A 9,467-nucleotide genomic window follows, 5' to 3' on the forward strand; every position below is an offset into this window, starting at 1 on the left:
TTTAAAAATACTTTTTTGGATATGTAAACAGATTAAGCCGTTTTTTCTTTTCGTATCACCAAGGTTTTTACTTTGTGTCTTCTGGGCTATTGTCCCATGTGAACACATTATGTTTTTTTTTCATGACTATTATCCCCTGTACACTTCTCGTTTAAGCATTGCAAAGTCAAGCATCTGCAATCGCCACTCTCTAATAATTTCTATCTGCTTAGAACAATATAGACACTATAAAAATCGAGAGTAGTCACACAAACCGCCCGCCCCAGCAGGATTATCTGTGAGACATGGTGTTCACATTTTAACTACCACACAAATCGATGGCAATCCAGCTTTAGATGCGGTGGATTCCTACAAGTTCACAGATGGGGAACAGTGAAATACACCAAATCGCAGTAAAGATATGAATGTAGTTTCTTTCAGGTTTGCGGAAAGAAATATTTACAGTGATGGTAAATATCCTATGACGTCGATGCAGCTACATGCAAAGGCTCCTATGACGTCGATGCAGCTACATGCAAAGGCTCCTATGACGTCGATGCAGCTACATGCAAAGGCTCCTATGACGTCGATGCAGCTACATGCAAAGGCTCCTATGACGTCGATGCAGCTACATGCAAAGGCTCTCTATTTTAATTCTCGAAATAGTTTTAAAAATAGTTTACTTCCCTTATACACGAGAATATCCCACTGACACGATGGACGTCAGGTTCATGGAGGAAAGGCGGAATCACGCGCAAGGCAGGCTTGAAATTTCTTCCTGACTGTATTTGTGATTTATTGCTCGGCATTTCTTCGTGGTTGCACATTTGAAATTAAGTGTATATGGTTTCGTGGATCTCATCTTCAAGCAATTAGTACATGTTGATCGGTTTCCATTTGTTCGTCTATATCTTTGATTACACCGTCAGTGTGCCTTGACCCACAGAATTATATGCTTACTAGACCGTATCATCAACATGTTTATCACAACAGCCAGCTGTACAATAAGATCCAATCACTCATAAAGCTGCCCCTGGTTTCTGAACCACCAACATTCAGACATATCCAAATGCACTCAAGCATCTGGACATTTTATACAGTATATCACTGCCATGCCTGCTGAGTCGCCGAAGCGATAAACTGTTGGTCTCTGGAGTGGCCCGGCACAGCCACAGGTTAAGGAGACCAGGTCGACCCTGGTGCTCGCGCGACCTGTGTCTCCGCCTCCCACAGTGACAAGCCACTTCAGTCTAGACTTCGCAACCCTGTAGGAATAAATCAACCTGACCAACGTTTCCTGCTGTGGTGAATTAGACTTAGGTCTTCCCGAACGGTGACAAATATTCTTTCGCCGTTAAACACTTAGTTGCATGCAATGTCGAATAAGCTGATTAGAAATGCCTTGCCCTTGAGAATCGGCTAAAATGGTTAATGTTGAATGTCTGCCAGACAAATCGTTTTCATTAAAAAAAAAATACAAACAGATGCAACAATGGTGGAAAAGCGTTTCATGTTGCACATCGTGCTATAGATGGTCATCTTAATGTACAGAGTGTCGCGGTTAGATCGGGTAAATAAAGCCTTTGTCCCATGAAACTCAGTCATTTGCAGACTATCCATGATTTTCTCACGTCGTAGTCACAGAAAACACCTTGATATCGACAGTAATGCATTGACTTTAAGCCAGTATATAATGTATTAAGCAGGTATAGGATACTAACAAAAACATCTTGACTGTTATATTTTATTCGTACTAGATAGCACTGTGTTTTTTTTATTACGGTTCGTTACATAAATGATTAACGACTACACGTGCAAATGAGTAAATAAGGAACAAAGAATGCACAACTACAAGTAGAACATACGGAAGGCAGTGAGCGGTGTAATTAAATTGTTAAGCTGCACTAAATTACGATGACAGAATCACACTTAGATCTGAACAGATTTCTGTTGTGTATAAATTTCTCTGTACAAAGAGTAGCTGATAGGCATGCTGCAATGGCGTATCTTTTTGCTTTTGTGATAAATATCCACTATGTTACCAGTTTGCATAAAACTCGCTTTAAAATCACAGGAATGAGCGATATAGGCTACACAGCCCAGGTCCTAATTATTTTACACGGGAAAGATTCCGTATTACTATGGGCGCAATACAAATTTTGTCATCACGTGTAATTATATGTGTAGATTTTGTGAACATGAACGGAATAGTACCTAAACTATACTTTCCTTCTCAGACAATCCGTGAACATGACACACACTGGTGTGAAGGCATCAGTGAATATTTGGCTGGTTCCTATCGATAAAGGACTGAAGTTACATCCATGTATGTGTTGTAAAAGGGGACAATCTGCTACAAGTATATTCTGGTGCTTACGATAACAATGACTTGAGAGACCATGTCTCTGGGATTTTGCATCATGGTGTTCATAGGAATCGACTCAGGCTGTTTATGATTTCTACCTGTGACAGCTTAAATGTAAAATAGTTCGTACATTTACCAGATTTGTTTTCGTAGGTTATTTTTTTCCTGACCTATGGTGAAGTGAATAGTGATAATAAATCTGTAGTGTTTTGTACTCGCCTTCCTTAATTTCGAATCAATTGTAAGTCTGGGCCCAGATTGGAAAAATGCATGCACAGAGTTTGAAGCATTCTACCATGCCGGAGAAAAGGTTCTGGAAAAATTGTTCACATTTTACAAAAACAGCCACATTTAAAAAAAAAACAGCCACACGGAGCCAGATCATCCAGTTGTTATTTTCGTCATCAATCGAGAAATAAAAACAGATTTCTTTAAAGGAACACGAACAGACTTTACAGCATACCCCATTACAAATCATTCTTGTAGCGAAACTCGCATTGTCCCTCTGTCCTAGTTTGAATCACACTATATAAATCTCAACTCATACAAAACATATAATGTTTCAGACGGCATTCTTTTTCTGCAACACGTATAATCCTGCGCTTGTTTAATTATATCTTGCATGAGGTTAGATGTATGAATCGTTTCCTTAATCCTAGTCGGTTAATCGAATTTTTCGGAGCGTATCAATCCTTCAACTTCGTCAGTCGTAAGGCAAAACAGCTAGATACCTCAGCAAGATACGAGTTGACATCGAACTCAAGATCACAAACGTCACAAACGATTCATGTTACAGTCATTGGTCGAATGACGTAACAGAAGAGATGACAAAACACTCAAGAATATCTCAAGTATATGACGGCGGCTGGCATTATGGTGGGAGGCAGTCAGTCATAATCCGGAGGAAACCCACGACCAGTCGAGGGCTTCTGCCGGACCTTCCCTTTTTCATTTTACTTTTGTAAATAATTTCGCACTATGCTGAAATGTTTTAACACATTAATGAAGTATTTGCCATTGACCTCGTGGTAAAAGTCTATGATAATACATTTTGTTCAGTGTATGCTCATGTTTATATGGCTGCAGGAGAAATCTGGTTTACACATTTTTTGCGTTTTTCACCTGCAGAGCTTTTAAGGGGATGATAAGCACATACCATAACTCGGAATTCTGCTACTTGGTAAAACATAATATTTTCAGTTTATGCCAGTTCGACTTTTGTCCCATGTGAACACATTATTCTTCTCGTCTAGCATCTGTAATCGCCACTCTCAAATAATTCTGTCTGCTTAGGACCATACACACAATAAACAGTTGGGACTAGTCAAACAAACCGCTGGCGCCAGCAGGATTATATTCTGTGCGACATGCTGTTCACAAATCGATAGAAAGCCAAATTCAGATTCGGTGGATTCCTACATGTGTAGATTTCTTTGTACGAGTGGGGGTGGGGAACACTGAAATACTTCATCTCGCAGTAAATATATAAATGTCTTTTTTAGTTTTACGGAAAAAATATTTACTTTTATAGAAGGTATCCCATCACATCGATCTATCTGTATCCAACGCTTCTTAGCCAGAATTTAATTGTGTAAATGATTTAGAAGTGTTATATACAAGTAACATAATGTAACACTGGCAAACTGAGCACCAGACAATGCTCACGGAACGGACATAGGTTGTTAGCAGTAGCTTCAATGATAGCTAAATGTTCATTAATCAACTGACCATTTTTTTGGATTGAAACATAAATTAATAACGGTATGACCATCCAGATGTGGTCTTTCCATATTCACAAGAATATCGCACTTACAGTATTGTCGTCCCGGTCCAATTAGGAGAAAGAAGAATCACGCCCAAAGCCAGACTTAAATGTTCTTCCTGACTTATTTACTCTGCATTTTTCGTGGTTGGCGTATTTGAAATTAAGTTTACATGGTTTCGTGGATCTCATCGTGGTACATAATGATCGGTTTCCATTTATACGCTGTACCTTTTTTTACTCTGTCAGTGTGCCATGACCCTTAGAAGACCTTGCCATCAACATGTTTATCACAACAATCAGCTGTACACAATCAGCTGTACACAATCAGCTGTACACAAACAGCTGTACACAATCAGCTGTACGCAATCAGCTGTTCACAATCAGCTGTACAATAAGATCCAGTCACACGTAAATCGGTTTCTGAACAAGCGACGGTCAGACAATAAATCTCCAAATGTACTCAAGCATCTGGACATTCAATATATCACTGCCATGTTAATTCTGCTGAGTCGTCAAGCGATGAACTGTTTGTCTCTGGAGTGGTCCTGTACTGTTGCGGGTTACGGAAATCAGGGAAGGGTTCGCACGACCTGAGATAGCCACTCCACAACCTGTTAGGATAAATCAACCTGACCAACGTTTCCTTCTGTAGCGAATTATATCTAGGTTTTCCCGAACGTGACGAATATCCTTTCGTCGTTAAACACTTAGTTGCATGTAATGTCAAATCAGTTGATTATAAATGCATTTTATTCAGAGAATCGCCTAAGATGCCTAATGTTGCTTGTCCGCCAGAAAAATCATTTTCATTAATCGTAACTTAAACACACACCTGACATCGTTACAGTCTTGTAAGAATACTGAAAGTATTAATTCTACAGAAGCGCCATTGTTTTATTTATTGGGATATTTCTGGAACACTGATAAAACTACACAGTTCTAACAAATAAAAGCAAAAGTATATTTTTCATGCTAGTGACGTTTTAGGGAGGTCGATATAGAGTTTTACAGATTTGAAAGACATACAATCGACATCACAGCTTGCTTGTGTTAGCATTTTATTTTATAACATATCATTATTGAATATTAAATGTTGGTGCTTGGAACCTCGCATTCTAACTAACCTGATCAAAATATCGTGGCGACATTCTTTAGTCTTTGAACCACTACCTCTTTATACACAGGCATGTAATCTTGTAAGCCCGAGGTGTGAGGAAGGCATCAGTTTTCTCAAGTATACCATAAAATCAAAATAAAGCATATCAAACCATTTCTGAAAAAGTAAAATTATCTTATTAAGCAAAAAGAAGCTGGATTTGAACATGCCACACCATTGCTAAAGGTGCTGGTAGTCCCAGCAAGGCAGCGTTTTACTCATCTCAACCACATGTAGATATGTATATATATAGAAATGTAGATATGAATCAGTTACCTTTTTTTAATAGGTGTCGTAATGGAAAAAAATTAGTTGGGCAACAACGATCATGACAACACAAACAATACGCGGCTGCAACGTTCTCACATTCTGGTGAACATATTACCCAAAGAGCATTTTCCGTTGCGCAAATCTAGATCGTTTCATCATATGAAACACTGGTTTTATTGATCTTCAAGGTCTATGTGTTTTATTATACTATACTGTGCATCCTGACATCTTCAACACTATACGAATTAGCTTTAAAGGCCTAGTTTTTGTCATTATTCAACACAAACCTGATTCTCTCTCACAATCAGATCCATTCATCTTGTGGATTTGAAAAAGTCTTTTTCTCCGCAGACAATGGTTCATGTATTTTTGTTTTGTACACGGCATCCCTTTTCTCATTATTTACATGTAAACGCTTGAATCAGGGGAGTATAACATACGCCCATACACGCGTCGCTATAGATGTTCGATATAGATCTTTGATATCACATATTGGATAGCGAGAAACCATGGGGTTTCATCAATAACACCACATACAACAGAGACATCTTGTGTGTTCCATGTTTATTGAATCTTCAGTAGGTACGTGACAAGTACACTGTGCTGTAGATGTTCAACTTAATGAAGAGTATGTCTCGGTTAGACCTTTGTCCCCAGGAAATTCCCCATGAAATTCAGTATTCTTCATTCCCTGACTGTACATGTTTTGCTCACGTCGTAGTCATATAAAACAAATAGATGTTAGCAGTACAATGCATTAGCTTAAATACAATATCACACAATAAGCGGGTAAAGCATACTAAGAAAACACAACTTCCTGATTGTCATATTTTATTCATACTAGATACTACGCAATTTTTTCTACGGCTCGTTTGCATAAATGATAGCGGTTTACGTAAAGAGGAGTTAATAAGAAAAAAAGAATGTACAACTACTAGTAGAACATACGGTAGGCATTGAGAGGTGTAATTAATTGTTAAGCTGCACTAAATCACGATGACAAAATCATATACAGATCTGAACAGATTTTCGCTGTGTATAAATTTCTCCGTACTAGGAGTAGCTGACAGACATGTTACAATGGCGTATCTTTTTCTGTGCCATGGCGGGGTGGATGCTGGCCAACGGTTCTTTTGTAGTAAACAACTACAACGTTATCCGTTTGCCTAAAGCTCGCCTTAGGATCACAGGAATGAGACTACACAATTGGTCTTAATTATTTTAGGCAGGAAAGGTTCCCTATTACGGAAGGCGCAACACAAATTGTGTTATCGCGTGAAATTGCTGTGTATGTTGTGTGAACATGAGCGGAATGCTATCTAAATTATACATTCCTTTTCAGACAACCATGTACAATCTGACCCACACTCGTGTGGAGGTATTAGTGAGTGTTTCGTTGATTCCGAACGACAAAGGACTGAGGAGACATCCATGTACATGCTGTAATGGTGAAGATCTACCATGCGTATTTTCTGATGCCTACAGGTAATCCTGACTTAAGAGAACATGGCATTGGGATTTTATATTACGCTAATAAAGAATCGAAAGAAGAATCGACTCATAGGTTTATAATCACTACGTGAGATAAATATAAAATAGTCCACATCTCAGCTTTGTGTTTTGGTTAATTATATTTTCCCTGCTCTATAGCGAACTGTATAGTGATAACGAATCTATAGTGTTTTATATTCGTCTACATCATTGCATGCCCCGGTCCAGCCTAAATCAATGAAAAGTTATAGCGTTTAACAGCATTCCATATAAGTGGCAGAGAAATGTCATCTGGAGCTCTGGGTGAACTGTTCAGATTTTACAAAAAGAGCCATACGGGGAGCCAGTTCATCGAGTTGTTACCTTCTTCATCAATTGAGAAATAAAAACAGACCTCTTTATGGCAACAGGAATAGGCTTTACGACATAATCCATCATAAATCATTCGTGAAGCAAAAACTTGCATTGTCCATTGGTTTTCTTGTCTAGTTTCCATTACATCACATTAATCTCAACCCCGTAGGAGCCATGTAATCTTTCAGGCGGCATTGTTTTTGCAACACGTAACAGCCCCTATAATCTTGCGCTTCTTTCTTGCATGGGGTTTGATGTATGAATCGTTTCTCTAAATGACCATTCAAGCCTTTTTCTTTATCCTAGCACGTTAATCGAATTTGCTGAGTGCATTAATTATTCAACTTCGCCAAGCCTAAAGACAAAAGGGTTTTCTTGTCAAGATTCAAGTCAACGTCGAACCCAAAATCACGCAAATATCAAACGATTCGTGTTACATCCACTGGTCAAATGACGTAACAAAGGAGATGACGAGACAGTAAAATGCTTAGCAACACGACGTCGTCTAGCAAAACATCTACTGCATGAAAAACATGACGTCGAGATGGAACATGCCGAGCGTCCAGCAACACCACAGGGATATTCATGATTTTCGTTAATGATTTATACATACTTAAAATCATATGGCAGGATTCGGCCAGCGGAGTAACGTTGCATTGCATTTCTAGAGAATGTTTTGTCTGCTTTATAAACGGGTTCTTTGACCAATATTATGTCCTGAATTCCCGATTCATTTTGTCGTGTCCCTTAAACAACCGGTAAACATGATTTGGGGTATTTTAAAGGTTATCGCTTTACTACAGGAATGTAGTAATGTGTCCAGTCTTTCTATGCATGGCGATTCAAATACATTTTTTGGACATACTGGCATTCGTCTACGTTTTATGACGTTTAGTTCAGTATTTTGCTCAACTTGTCTTCTGGTGTCTTTCACATGGGATTCTGTTGTAGTAAAATAATTTGCCAAAGCAGTTTAAATTTTTGGGTTTGTCTTTTTGAAACAGGTATTGTTGATAAAACTATAAATATTGAATATGCGGTCCTCTCTTCTTTGTTTTACTTGTTTTCCTTTTTTTCCTCTTCCCGACGTTTGTATTTTTTTTTTCACTTTTGCCAATAAATTTGCACTATGTTGACATGTTTTATGCCTTGTTGAAGTATTTTGTCATTGGCCTGGCGCCAAAGCTCCGTGAGTATTCTCTATACTGTCACGTTAATAGCGTGAGCGAGAGAGGTTTGGTTCATAGTCTTGGGCTCATGGACATATATGCTGTGGTAACCCTGTAATGACTTGTTACCTGGTAACAGTACATGTAATTCCTCGCTCTCTTTGCACTTGTCTTACCTTATTTCAACAAATATACCATTTATTTAAGACAATCAGGTGGTGTTAACTTAAACATGAAAACAAACATAGTTGACTTGACGGGAATACGAACTGATTCTACAAAAATAATCCATAATACGTTATTCTTGTCGCAAAAAACTTACCTTGACCCATAACTGGCGAGACTTCTGATCTAATTTTCATCACATCGAAGAAATTTTTACCTTCTTTTTGAAGGCCGAAAAATGTTCCGGACAGCTCTCTTTTTTTGCTACTCCTAACAGCTTTTTTAAATCAAAACTTGTTTATTTTCTTCTTGCGTGACATTTGATACTTTATTTCTTCGCTTAAATGAGCAATCTGTTTCTTACTTCTGAATTTGTTACCCCTTTAAAGGGATAGGACAAATAACATTGCAAAGTGTTTTGAAAACGGCTTCCTCACAAATTTCCGTGTTTTGGCAGATCAGTGGACAGGTTTGTCTCCTTATAACTTGAGATTTGTTTCACGAGGAGAGTCTGTGTATTTGACGAGTATAGTCAACCTTATTTTAAAAAAATGTTTTAAATATGGGCACATGTTCCTTGTTCACGTGTTGGGAAAGTCATAACTCACGACACTAGGATGTACTAGTATAGGTAAAGACTGTTGAGGAATTACTCATGACTGTTACAGGCTATAGTACACACAGAGGCAATAACACAAGAAGACCCTTTAAGTAATAAGTCTGTCGCTGGTATGAGTATTTGATATATTTCAT

Source organism: Liolophura sinensis, chromosome 1, assembly GCF_032854445.1.
Source record: "Liolophura sinensis isolate JHLJ2023 chromosome 1, CUHK_Ljap_v2, whole genome shotgun sequence".
NCBI lineage: Eukaryota > Metazoa > Mollusca > Polyplacophora > Chitonida > Chitonidae > Liolophura > Liolophura sinensis.